This window comes from Triticum aestivum, chromosome 5D (genome assembly GCF_018294505.1).
Source record: "Triticum aestivum cultivar Chinese Spring chromosome 5D, IWGSC CS RefSeq v2.1, whole genome shotgun sequence".
NCBI classification, from domain to species: domain Eukaryota; kingdom Viridiplantae; phylum Streptophyta; class Magnoliopsida; order Poales; family Poaceae; genus Triticum; species Triticum aestivum.
Genome location: NC_057808.1, coordinates 486,303,277 through 486,316,013, shown reverse-complemented (window position 1 = coordinate 486,316,013; position 12,737 = coordinate 486,303,277). Strand labels below are relative to the sequence as shown.

Sequence of the window (12,737 nt, the reverse complement as noted above, 5' to 3'; positions counted from 1 at the left end):
TGCTTTTGCTTCCATGATATACGACATGATATATATATTCGAAAATGATATATAGCATGCAATTTTTTCGCCTCATTTTTTCTTTAAAAAATATTGTCGAGATATGTGCCCGTGGGTTGCCACGAGGCCAAACTTCATTGGGATAAATCGTGAAGAGAATTGGCCAAACTTTATTGGGACAAATCCTGAAGAGAATCAATAACCAAACTTCATTGGGACAAATCCTGAAGAGAATCGGCCAAACTTTATTGGGACAAATCCTGAAGAGAATCAATAACCATTGCCCTGCACCGCCTCGCTCTCCATGAAAACTGTCGGTTTGCAGAATTGGAGTGCGGTGACGACCTACTATGGTACATCTTCAGCTCCACCCCCACTCATGATCAGCCTGCTGCCATCTATGGAGTTGTACACTATCTCTTGAAACATGGTGTGAATAAATCAGAAGGCGAGAACAATTAGCTTAGATTCAAAATGCTAATACAATCCTGTATATAGTATAGCCCAATTTCTAACTATTCTATGTAGCATACTGCAGTACGAGGAGACACGATATAACGATCCCATAGTCACACATCGATTTACACAATGAGAGGTTCAAGCCCGAGCCCAAAGTAGAAAGACATGTAGTTATGCATCTCCAACCACTACGCAGGTCTCCAAAAATCATTCCCTGATGTTGTGCAAGCACCAATTGGCCATAGTCAGGTGGATCCTGTTGGATACACTCTTCCACAACCAAGCATAATAGCTTCCTCCGTTCCTAAATATAAGTCTTTTCAGATATTTTAATATGGACTAGATATTTTAATATGGACTACATACGGTATGTAGTCCATATTAAAATATCTGAAAAGACTTATATTTAGGAACGGAGGGAGTATGTATCAAGAGCAACATTTTAAGTCAACAGCTCGTGTAATCTACCTTCATCAGCTGGCATGCTTTGATTCTTTCTCAAAAACAAAGGATTTACATTGGGAAACTTCAGAGAAAAAGCAATTGATTATTTCTTCTCATTTCAGACCTGCAAAGGAACAAAAAGTGAACAAAAATATAATGTCAAATATTAGGGTAACATTCACAAGATAAACTACAAAATTTATATTGAATTTAGTTGCATAAGCGATAGTATGTGATAAACTGATAACATGGGTGCTTAGAAGACCAGTTATTAGCTCTAACTGCTGGACACCATTTTTAACACAAAACAAAGCTCTCCTTCTAGTACCTGAACAAAAATGCACCCGATCCTCTAGATTTCAATGGAAGAACTCTGAATTTATGTCACTCTGAAAGTCAGTGAAGAAGTACGTTAATTAGCTAGGTGACAATATCCACTGAAAGCCTTTTTGCTCCATGAGCAGCAACGAAAATTGAAATACGTACAGTTGAAAAACCATCTCTGATCCAGCCAGCAGGCTATTTAATTTCTTATGACCTTGTAAGAAGATGTGATTAACCCATGTACCTTTGAATAGCACGTATCCTGTATTGACATGTTGATCGAAGCTGAGATTGCCCAAGAATCCGCACATCTCCTTGACCATGTGCACCACAAATCCCATGGCACCGTTGGCAACGACGCGGGTAGCTAGCGGGACACCCTCCATCCTACCGAGCCTCTCGACGAGCTCTCTGACTGTCGCACCCAGATGTCCTCGTGCTCGTGGTAGCGCACGCTGTCTCTGATCCATGAACACATACACAAGTCAGTTTGTGGAGACAACATGAACAAATAAAAGTTGAGGATAACTCTGTCACTCCTTATGCTGGCCTCAGCTCAGTTCGCCGCTTCAGCACCTCTAGAGCCACATATTATAGGCACTCCCTACAATAACCATGAATCGCTCACACGCATTTCTTTTGGTTAAAAAAATCAAATTTCAGTAGCTTTACAGATATAGTAGTAAATTGTAGATACAGTGTGAACAAAGGGGAATTGTTGAGGTTTCTTATCCACTATGAATTCTACAGACAATCAACCAAATTAATTAGTCAGCGGGCTTGAAGAGGACAAACAAGCCAAAATTAGTGGCCTTGAGAGACGGGTTACCCAATTGTTCAAGAAGAAGCTCAGCCAAGGCGTCGAGCAACTCGTGTGGCTGGCTTAAGTCTAATTTAGAAACACATTCGCCAATGCATTGATGAATATGCTGAAGCCATCTTCAGATCACTTGCATCGTCATCAGGAACGATGGCTTGAATCAAGTAAATCTCAGGCATCATTTTCAGAACAGAAGCGATTGGCTGCAATTGTTTACTTAAGCAAATATCTAAAGTTTAACGTAGTCCAACTTCACTCCTGAATCTTGTTTAGCAATAATAAAATCATTTGCTGCTCTTGTTCTTTAAATACACATGTACCCTATGATGAGACTGAATGCTAAATAATTCAGAATGACTGTATTACAAGCTAAAAATCTTAACTGCTCAAGAATTCGTATAAACTGTCCATTTAAAGAGGACATGGTGAACTTTTAGATGGAATCAAAAAGGACATAATATAAACCCAGGTGCAATAATTGATATCTATATTTTATTGGGTGATGAGGACATGTAGGCTGCACCATACGAATCTAAAAGCAATTGGATTCTGCAAGGAGGCAAACAAATCGCTATGTGAGAATGACTCTTTCCTCGATAATGGTTGTTTTTATGTTTCGAACAAAACAACGGCAAAGCTTATAAGACCTTGTTTGGTCTGATCCTATGAGAGAATGTAAGCCCTGCCCAAATTGAATAACACTATAGAGGACTAAAAAACAGAGTGCAAATTCAGGAGGACTAAACCATTACATACCCAGTGGTCGCTCACATCGACTACCTTAGCCCTGCGCCGTTCTCCAACAGCACATCATCCATGGCCATGGCCTCGCACAACGTCGTCCAGCGCAGCAGCGATGCCTGCTGCACACGTTCCAGTTTACGCTCCCCACATGCCGCAAAAGACCAACGAAACACATGCGTGCACGAATCATAAACAAGGTGGCCCAAATCAGTGGCAATTCAAGGCCAGCAGTAGCAAAAATCATGCATAGAATTATAAAAGGAAAGATCATGCATATATATATATATATAGAGAGAGAGAGAGAGAAGAAACACTAATAGACATGATTTTGAGGAACCGCTTCAGCAGCTCCACGTCCGTGGTCACCGCGGCCCGGGCGGCGGCAGTCCTTGTCCTCGCACGAACTGGCTACGCACGGCGTCGGCGCCGCTCTTCCCTGCCCGCAACTCGACCACGCCCTGCCCTGCCCTGGGGTTCCACAAGGCGGCGGCGGCGTCGTCCCACGAGTAGGGCGCCTCGGAGGTCGGTGGAGGAGGAAGACGGTGCGGCGGCCCTCTCTTCTCGGACCTCGAGATGGCGATTGAGGACCTCAGGTGGGGATGGAAAGGAGAGATGCGTGTGTGGTGAGGGGGTGAGACACCGGCGGCGGCGTATGGAACCCTAGCCTGGGGTCGGGGCTCGGGAGGAAGAGATGCGAGGGGAAGGGGCACGGGTGGGTGGGGATGCGAGGGGGCCTCACTACTACATTTTTCGTTCGCTTTTTTTTTCGTTTGAGGGGCCTCGCTACCTGTGGTCCGGTTTTTCTTTTTTTGTGTGTTAGGTGCAACGGCATCGTTGCCTGGGAGGTGGGATGAGGACGAAAAAAACCAGGAAAGATGGGACAAAAATTAATCGACGAAGACTATCAACTGAGACATTAGGAGTAGAGATGAGGCAAGTGCGTTCACCACGCAACCGCCAATTCCTCACTGTTGCTGCCACCACCAGAGGGCAAGGTGGATGCCAGCAGTGGAAGAGCTGCTCATCGCCTCCTTGTGCAATACTCAAGCAGCAACGTAAATACCTTCAAATCACCCAAGTTGTTGTACATTGCTCGCCTCTCACTGGCTTTATAAGCTCATCAGGGCACCTACTGTAGGAAGATCGTTCGAAATGTGAAGGTAACTCTCATGGTTGTCGTCATCCACCTTCCAACCACCTGCTAGTGCTGGGACATCCAACTTGTCATCACGGTACAAGGACATAGCTTCTTCAGAGTCTTGTAGAGTATAGGTAAATAAATTATTCAATGAATTACAACACCATAGTTCAGATGTACACATCCAATATAATGACTCGGATAAAAGTAGGGAGCATACTGATAGTAAGTACTCCCTCCGTAAACTAATATAAGAGCGTTTAGATCACTAAAGTAGTGATCTAAACGCTCTTATATTAGTTTACGGAGGGAGTACCTGATAAATATACACAAGGCCAGATGCAAACTCAGGGGGGCTGTATCACAGTGTTTGACATCGGACATGTAGTGTGTTCGCATCAGGAATAGCCTTAGAGCCATGGGATGGTACAGAGCAATAATCTACAACGACAACAATAAAATAGTCAGGTTCAACTACAAGCAAATGATATATATAGTTTAACTGGAAGTACACCAACAAAAAATTAAGAGATTCAACCCCACTTACATCTTTCATGGTGAAGAAGTTTTTTTTCTACTTTTGCCTTCTTCTGGCCGTTGTTGTTGACCAAGCCATTATGCATCTAGCATTTGACCTCATTGTTAGGATTCACTGCCCGGCTTTGCGCCAGCTCGTTCCCATGATGTGCAAAGGTCAAATATTTTCCTCCACCATGAATATCAAACGCTTGGCCTAAATAATGCCTGCTCATTGCACTGCACTGAGTGAATTGTAAAAAAAATCGACATTGAAGGCTAGGGTTGCGGGAACCACAATTCTACAGTTTTGTGCCAAAAACCACTAATTCCGAGGCTAATTTTTTGCAAAAAACACTAGTTGGCGGCTTTGGTCATTTTGATGACGATTATGACATGTGGGTCCCGCTTTTGCCGACGTGGCATAACGGTTCATAGGCGACGCTGTTAGACGGAGGATTTTACATCAATACCCTCCTTGTAAAAATTTAAAAGCAATCAAGCCCCTGCCTCCTCGTCTGTCCTTTCCGGAGGCCGACGTGCCATGGGCACCGGAGGGCCGGCTTCCCCACAGGAGCAACAGCTGCCGCGGGTGCCGGAGGGCCGGCTGCCCAAGCCTTCCTCCAGCTCTGTCGCGCGCGCTGCCAGCTCCACCCTCCCTGCTCGCCGTCTCTGTCTCCGACCACGGCGGCGCCTTTGCCCAGGCGCTGCTGCAGTTCCGGCCAGAGCAACAACAGGTCCAGGTCGCGAAGAAGTCGGCGAAGCAGCGGCAGACGGCGCGGAGCGACGAGAGGGAGACTCGGGGCACGCGGCGGAGATGGGGACTGCGACGGGGACAGAGATGTGGCGGTCAGGGTCGATGGGGATGCAGGCCTTGATGAGCCACGAGATGCTATGGGTGTGGCAGTTGTCCTCGGCCATGACAGTGGCCTTGGGAGCTCGCCGGAGTGAATCGGGTTCGCGCTGCTACATTAGCTGAGGCTTAGTACTACTACGAGGCCATGGCTGGACCGTCAATGTTCGGGCGTGGATTTGGGCGGCCGTGAGCGACGCATGCTATTTTAGAGAGAGAAGAAGGAGAACCGGCCACGGTGGAGCACTGCGTCCGCCCCGTTGCAAGCACCCACATGAGCGCCGCCGGCGTTGACGACAGAGACACGTGCGGGAAGTCAGCGGCATGTACATGCAATGGGGCTGATTGCGTTTTTCTTTTTGATTAAAGGGTCTCTATGTAAAAAGTAGGGACTATTTTGTGAATTTTAGAACAAAGCCCATCTAACACCGTCTCGCGCGAATAGTTACGCCACGTCGGCAAAAGTGGGACCCACATGTCATAATCGTCATCAAAATGACCAAAGCCGCCAACTAGTGTTTTTTGCAAAAAATTAGCCTCAGAATTAGTGGTTTTTGGCACAAAACTGTAGAATTATGGTTTCCGCAACCCTAGCCTTCAATGTCGATGTTTTCTGCAATTCACTCCACTGCACTCAATATGCAATCCTGGTCTTCCACGGCACCAAGAACTTTCCCCGAATGGCTCACCCTTCTTAGCGCACTCAACAAAAAAATGAAATGTTGTGAAGGATAGCACTTAACTAAAGGAAACGATAATAAAAATTTACCACGAAATAAAAAGGGCAAAATAGTAAGCACCTTCCGTAATGCAAAATATGCAGGATTGCACTATCTTGTATCAGCACAAATCATAGGGACAACTTAGTTTTACAAATTAATCATGTATTTTTGTTGTCACTATTTATTTCACGAAGAGCATCAGAAAGACAAAGACTGCACTGGAGGTCTACTAATGTAAACTCGCATAAGTGATAAAATGCCGCTGAAAGCATAAGGCATTTCAGTTTCTTCTAAGCACAATGCTTACATGATACTACCTCTGTAACTAATATAAAACCTTTTTTGACACTATGTCAGTGTCCAGAAAAGTCTTATAGTAAGTTACGGAGGGAGTACTTTCTGGATTAAATACAGATACAAAAAAGAGTCGGATATTTAGGCTTGGAAAAGCTAGCCTCGCATTTATGAGAGATATAAAAAAATAAGTAGAATAAGCCATTTGCCATATCTTTATTCCTTTTTAATTAGAGAGATAGCTTCAGAAACTACAAAACTAACAAGTCATGAGCCTCTAATCATAGACTACATTTGAAAATGTTCAGCACCATTGATGCTTGAGTCCTAAAGCAACTTGTAGAGTTGCAGTCCCTCAAGTATTTGGTCTCTGTATTTTTCTTGTTTTTTTAGTACCTTATTTCCCATGCTTATTCTATACCAATTCCCCTCCATCCTCGAGTTACCGTGGTAGCTCATCTCCTCCCTTTTGCTGCTCCAAGTGGTAGCCTTGAAAATGCCAATTTATATTGTGTTCTTGCATTGCTATGTATGTAGTTCTGATCAATCACACAAATACCTAATAAAAGCCAAAAAGAAAACTAAAGTGAAATATCTGGGAATATGAAAATCACAAGAAAAAATAAATAAGATATACCATGAAAAAGTTGAGGGCATACATAATTGAGTGACTGGAACCTCACACATGGTTATCTGTGCATACAACAGAGCTGGTAATGCACTGGCGTGTGTGCATGAATGTACCTTCGAAAAGCGTGAAATACAACTCAAACCTCTAGGCAAAGCACAGCTATAACAAGTTCAACCAAGCCACTTGTCATCCTTATCTAGTCCATTGTGCGTGTATCCCTGGTAGTTCACCACAGTAAACCGTGAGTGGAGACATAGAGCTGGAACAAGAATGGTAGGAAAAACAGCAGCAGAAGATCACAAACATTGGCCCATGATGCAAAAATTGTAGTGCAGTTGGATGCGGCATGGAACAACACTGGCACAAACAACAGATACAGTGCATGCACACAGCTCTCCAAGGGGCCAAGAATGCCATCACTGTCCTGCAATGGAGCGTCCTGTTTTCAGTTATTGAAGCTGAAAATACGGGGTATAGAGAAGAGCCAATAGAAGACCATGAAAAATGTGGCAAGGTAGTAGGAAGCATTACCCATGCCGACTGCAGACACCACTGCCCATGTGAAGACTGCAGGTGCAGCGATAGGCACGCACGCAAAGAGGTGCTCGAGCGCCGCAACCTGTTGGAAGACGCCCGTTGTGCCCACCTGACCGAGTCCTGCGGTGGACCGAACGCGCCGCGCACGTCGCACGCAGGGCGTGCGTCCGTTGCGCACGATCTCCCTCTCGGACGGCCTCGCCTGTTGTAGCTCATGTGTATATATATGTGTAACTGTGTGTATGATGAATATACGGTGAATTACACCTTTCAGCTTGGTTATCAGAGCCTCTTCTCTTCTCATGGACACCGGCGACTCCTCCTCCGCCGAGCTCTCGGGCAACACCCCTCCTGCCCCTCCGCCGGTAACCACGTCCTCCCCGCTGGTTGCTCCGGTCGCCTTAGCTCCGGACGCCATCCCCCTTCGGCCATGACCGTGCTGCCTCTTCTTCCTCCCCCTGCCATCACCGATGCGGCTCCCTCTTCTTCCACCACCATCCCCTCCATCCACAACCTCCACAACATTGGTAGCCTCATCACCTTCAAACTCGACGTGCAGTCCGGCAGCTACTCCAAGTGGCGCGAGCTTTGGCGTTGCGTTCTCTCCATGTACGCCGTCGAGGATCACGTCGCCCACTACGTCGACCCCGCCCTCCAGACGCCCGTCTGGCGCCACACCGACCTCACCATCCTGTTGCTGCTCTACGCCACCATCACCGACTCCCTGTACGAGGTCATCCGCGGCAGCAGCAACATGGCGTTCCGCGCCTGGGACAGGCTGCGGGAGTTCTTCCTCGCCAACCAGCCCGCCCAGGCCGTGCACCTCAGCGCTGAGTTCCGCGCCCTCACCCAGGGGGGCATGCGCGTCGCCGAGTACTGCGGGCGTCTCAAGGCGCTGGCGGACGCCCTTGCGGACGTCGACGAGCCCATCACCGACCGCACCCTGACCCTCCAGCTTCTCCGTGGGCTCTCTCGGCGCTATCAGGTGATCGCCACTGTTCTGCCTATGCAAACTCCGTTTCCCACCTTCAACCAAGCCCGCTCGCGGCTGCTGCTCGAGGAGATCACTCAGGACGCCCGCAATCGCACCGACGGCTCCACCGCGCTCGCCATCGGACTCGGCGGCGGCGGCGGTGGTGGTGGCGGCGGCGGCTTCCCTGGCGGAGGCGGGCCTGCCTCCGGTGGTGACCGCGCACTATTAGGAAAAGGGGCTTTTACCCCGGTTCATAAGGGCCTTTAGTCCCGGTTCTGGAACCGGGACTAAAGGGTCGTTACTAATGTCCTAGCCCTTTAGTCCCGGTTCTTACACGAACCGGGACTAAAGGCCGTCCACGTGGCCGGTGCGGGGAGCCCAGGCAGGAGGGCCTTTGGTCCCGGTTGGTGCCACCAACCGGGACCAATAGGCATCCACGTGTCAGCACCTGGCAGGAGTTGAGGTTTTTGTTTTTTTAAAGGGGGTGGTTTAGGGGTTTTGGGGGGTTAATTTAGGTGTTTCATATATTGTGTTAGCTAGCTAATTAATAGAGAGAAGTGTCCTCTCTTATCTCCGTGCTTTGTCGACGCTACGTACTATATACGTATGAAGAGGAGTAGACACGCTAGCTAGTAATCAAATGAAGGAAACAGAAGATCGTCATGAACATATATATATATATATATATATATATATATATATATATATATATATATATATATGCATACAGAGAGAAGTGATATCGACCACCTCTCCTTCTCCGAGATATTGGTCGAACAACAAGTTCTCGTATATCTATCCGACACTACCGGCTACATATATACAATAATTATCTCTTACAATACAATCTCCTAATTATATTGTAGGAACACAGGGTCCACATAGTATTCTCCGTTTTCAGCGATCACGTGGTCAAGGAAGAATGCCGCCAATTCCTCTTGAATTCCTCGCATACGAGCTGGTGCTAGGAGTTCATCCCGCTTCCGAAAAATCTAATTTGAAGAAGGGGGTCAATACATATATATATGAATAAATGAAACTCAACACAAATGATGGTAATAAAATAAAATTGTGAATATTATTGCTTACGCACTTCATATTGTTCTTCAGTGTAGCCCCGCTCACAGGTATGGTAGCGGATGGACTCGCAAATCTAGTATCCACAGTAATTATTCCCGGGTTGCTGCCACAACCACTTTACAAGAAATAGAGGTCAATCAAACTGATAAGCAAGCATGCTAAATGGTATTGATCAAACTAGCGCTTGAATCACTAGGAGATGCGCGGAACATGCTACTATAGTACTTACTTTTGGGTGTCTAAATTGCAGCTGGTTCGGCAGTCCCGGGGCTTTTGAGGTGAATTTTCTCCAAACCCTGCCAGACAAAGAAAACAATTACTTGATATCAGGAAATGAACAAAGTTGCTGATATGGTGGATAATGATCGATTTAACTTACTTCTGGAGCATTTGTGTCATGTTCGCATAGTCCTGGGGATCTTTTCGTCTCGAGTCTAAGACGGTTACTACTCCCGGCTCAAGCTTAATCTCTAGGAGAATATAGTGCAAGCTGCGCATGCATGCATAAGTCATCAATTACATTACCATAACCTGGACTAATAAAGGGAAACCGAATATGCAAAAGACAGTAACACTCACCTGAAGTTGTAAGGAAAGAGTATTATATCTTTATTTTGATTTATTACCAACGATTGTAGCAAGTTGGCCTCGGCTTCTTTGGCATGAAATTTAACCTGAGTTGCATCTATGAGATTTGTGTTAATGAACCCAATATCACCGATTTGTCTTTTCTTCAATTCGGCGATCTTCAATCTGCATAATATAGCGAGGATAAGTATAAATACATGCAATGAAAGAGCTGACCTATATAGAGAGACTTAATGACAGAAGTAGTACTACTTACAGACAGTAGCAAGTGATCGTTGTTTTATCGAGGGACATTAGATTGTAAAACTGGAAGAAATCCTCAAATGGAACATTCAGCAGTTCAATTCCAACGAGGTCATGCTCCGGTTTAACTCTCAGCGTTAAAGTACTCATCCCATCAGACTCTCTGCAGGTTTTCATGTACCAATCATGTAGTCTTCGCATCATCGTGCTTAGAGATTTGACATCTTTGACGAGAGGCTTTCCGTAATGGTATTTGTGTTCGTCCACCTCCATGATTTCATAATGTACATCGTCGGGCAGGTAATCTCCAAGATCGGTATAACCGGGCACCATACCCGGATCATTAGCGACGATGTCTTTTGACACCTTGAGCGGGGGGCACGATTGGTTCTCTTGTTCGCCGAGCTGGGCAATTTTTTTCCCAGCTCGTCGTTCTTTCATCCTTTTATCACTGACAGTACTTCCCGACCGCTCCGCTTCGGCATATGCCTTTGCAAGAACGCGCTCATAGTTGCCTTTTGGCGGAGACTTTGGTGGTCTTGTCAGGGCAGCCAGAGTGCGCTTTGCTTTCACCGGATCTACCTTCTCCTCCGGAGGTGGATGTTTCTTTGCTTTGTCCCCTTCAAAGAAGTTCTTCACTGCAGCTCGCACGATCTTCGCGTTCTCCTCCTCGGTCCTCTCATATGGTAACTTCTCTGGAGTCTTCAGAGAAGGACCGAATCTGTATTGCCTCCCGCCTCTGGCAGCTGTACTGCTAGACGCCGGCAGAGCAGAGCCGCCTTGACTTTCAAGTTCTGCCATTCCGCCATAAGGTGGCAATGTTGAGACTCCGTGATAGCATCCACGGGGTAGCTAGGAGTAGCCGCATGCTCCAGCTGAGGCAGCTCGGTGGAAGCCACGCTGCTTCTACGCTGAGATGGCGGTGTAGCTTCGGGGGCAGTTTCGGCATCTCTATTGCTGTCTCGTTCCTCTAGCACTTGAACCCTTTCGTGCAGACGCTGAATTTGGATCTGCTCCACTTTTTTCCTCCTCTCCTGGGTTTTGTAACCGCCCGCGTCCGGAAAACCATCCTTCCACGGAACGGAGCCTGGCGTGCCTCGTGTCCGTCCAGGGTGCTCAGGATTCCCGAGGGCCATTGTGAGCTCGTCGTTCTCTCTGTCTGGAACGAACGTCCCTTGCTGCGTTGCATCGATATAGTGCTGAATCTTCTTGACGGGTATTGCAAGTTGCTCGTCCGTCCAACGACACCTCCCTGATACAGGGTCCAAGGTTCCGCCAGCCCCGAAGAACCAAGTCAGGCAACGGTCTGGCCAGTTCATTGTCTGTGGTTCGATCCCTTTATCAAGCAGATCCCTCTCAGACTTGGCCCACTTAGGCCGGGCTTTCAGGTAGCCACCTGACCCCGTGCGATGGTGAAGCTTCTTCTTCGCAGCATTCATCTTGTTTGTCGCTGACATCTTCTTACTCTTTTCCGATGTCTTGTGGGCCACAAATGCGGGCCAGTGATCTCTGATCTTCTCATACCGGCCGATGAATTCAGGTGTCTCTTCTTTGTCGACAAACGTTTTCAGCTCATTCTTCCACCTCCTGAATAGGTCTACCATCTTCTTAAGAGCATGAGACTTGATTAATTGCTCTTTAACTGGCTTCTTCGGATCCTCCTCTGGCGGTAGGGTGAAATTTGCCTTCAGCTCAATCCAAAGATCATCTTTCTGCATATCATTGACATAAGACACCTCAGGGTCTTCCTTCTTAGGCTTATACCATTGGTGGATGCTGATCGGGATCTTGTCCCTAACTAGAACCCCGCACTGAGCAGCAAATGCATCCTTTGTCCGGATGGGTTCAATCGGTTGGCCGTCGCGCACGATTGCTGTGATCTCAAACCTTTCATCCGAGCGCAACTTTCTCTTCGGGCCTCGTCTCTTTACCGCAGTTGTGCTCGATCCGGAGGGCTAGAAAAAACAAGAAAGACGAGTGTTAATTAATATGTGTACATACCAAAACAATGAATGCATCAATTAGCTAGTCAGCACAGGCTTAACTAATATATTTACCTGGCCGGACTCTGTTCGGTCACCGGAGCCGTCACACGGGCTCCTTCTTGCACCAGCATTGGGTCACCGGAGCCATCATAATCATGTCTTTCCTCCTCCACTCTTCGATCACCGCAGCCTGCTTCTTCACCCTGTTCTTCCAGACCATCATTGTCGTTAAGATACGACAAGATATCACCTCCGGCTAAGATTATGTCCCCCAACACCTCTTCTGCTTGCTCATCTCGTCCGTGCTCCATTGTTTCTGCAAATATTACAACATGGCAATTATTACACAAACATGACAGCGGGTGGATATATTAGTACAAACGTAG

General features: G+C 46.9%; 1 long non-coding RNA gene across 1 annotated transcript; it reads right to left on the bottom strand.

Moving 5' to 3' along the window:
- Positions 1-433: 433 nt before the first annotated feature.
- LOC123123042 (uncharacterized) lies at positions 434-3,514 on the bottom strand. The gene is made up of 5 exons (XR_006460468.1): positions 2,804-3,514; positions 1,472-1,831; positions 1,232-1,292; positions 928-1,027; positions 434-763 (listed from the first exon to the last, which is right to left on the bottom strand). It is a non-coding gene; the product is annotated as an uncharacterized lncRNA (long non-coding RNA).
- Positions 3,515-12,737: the final 9,223 nt, after the last annotated feature.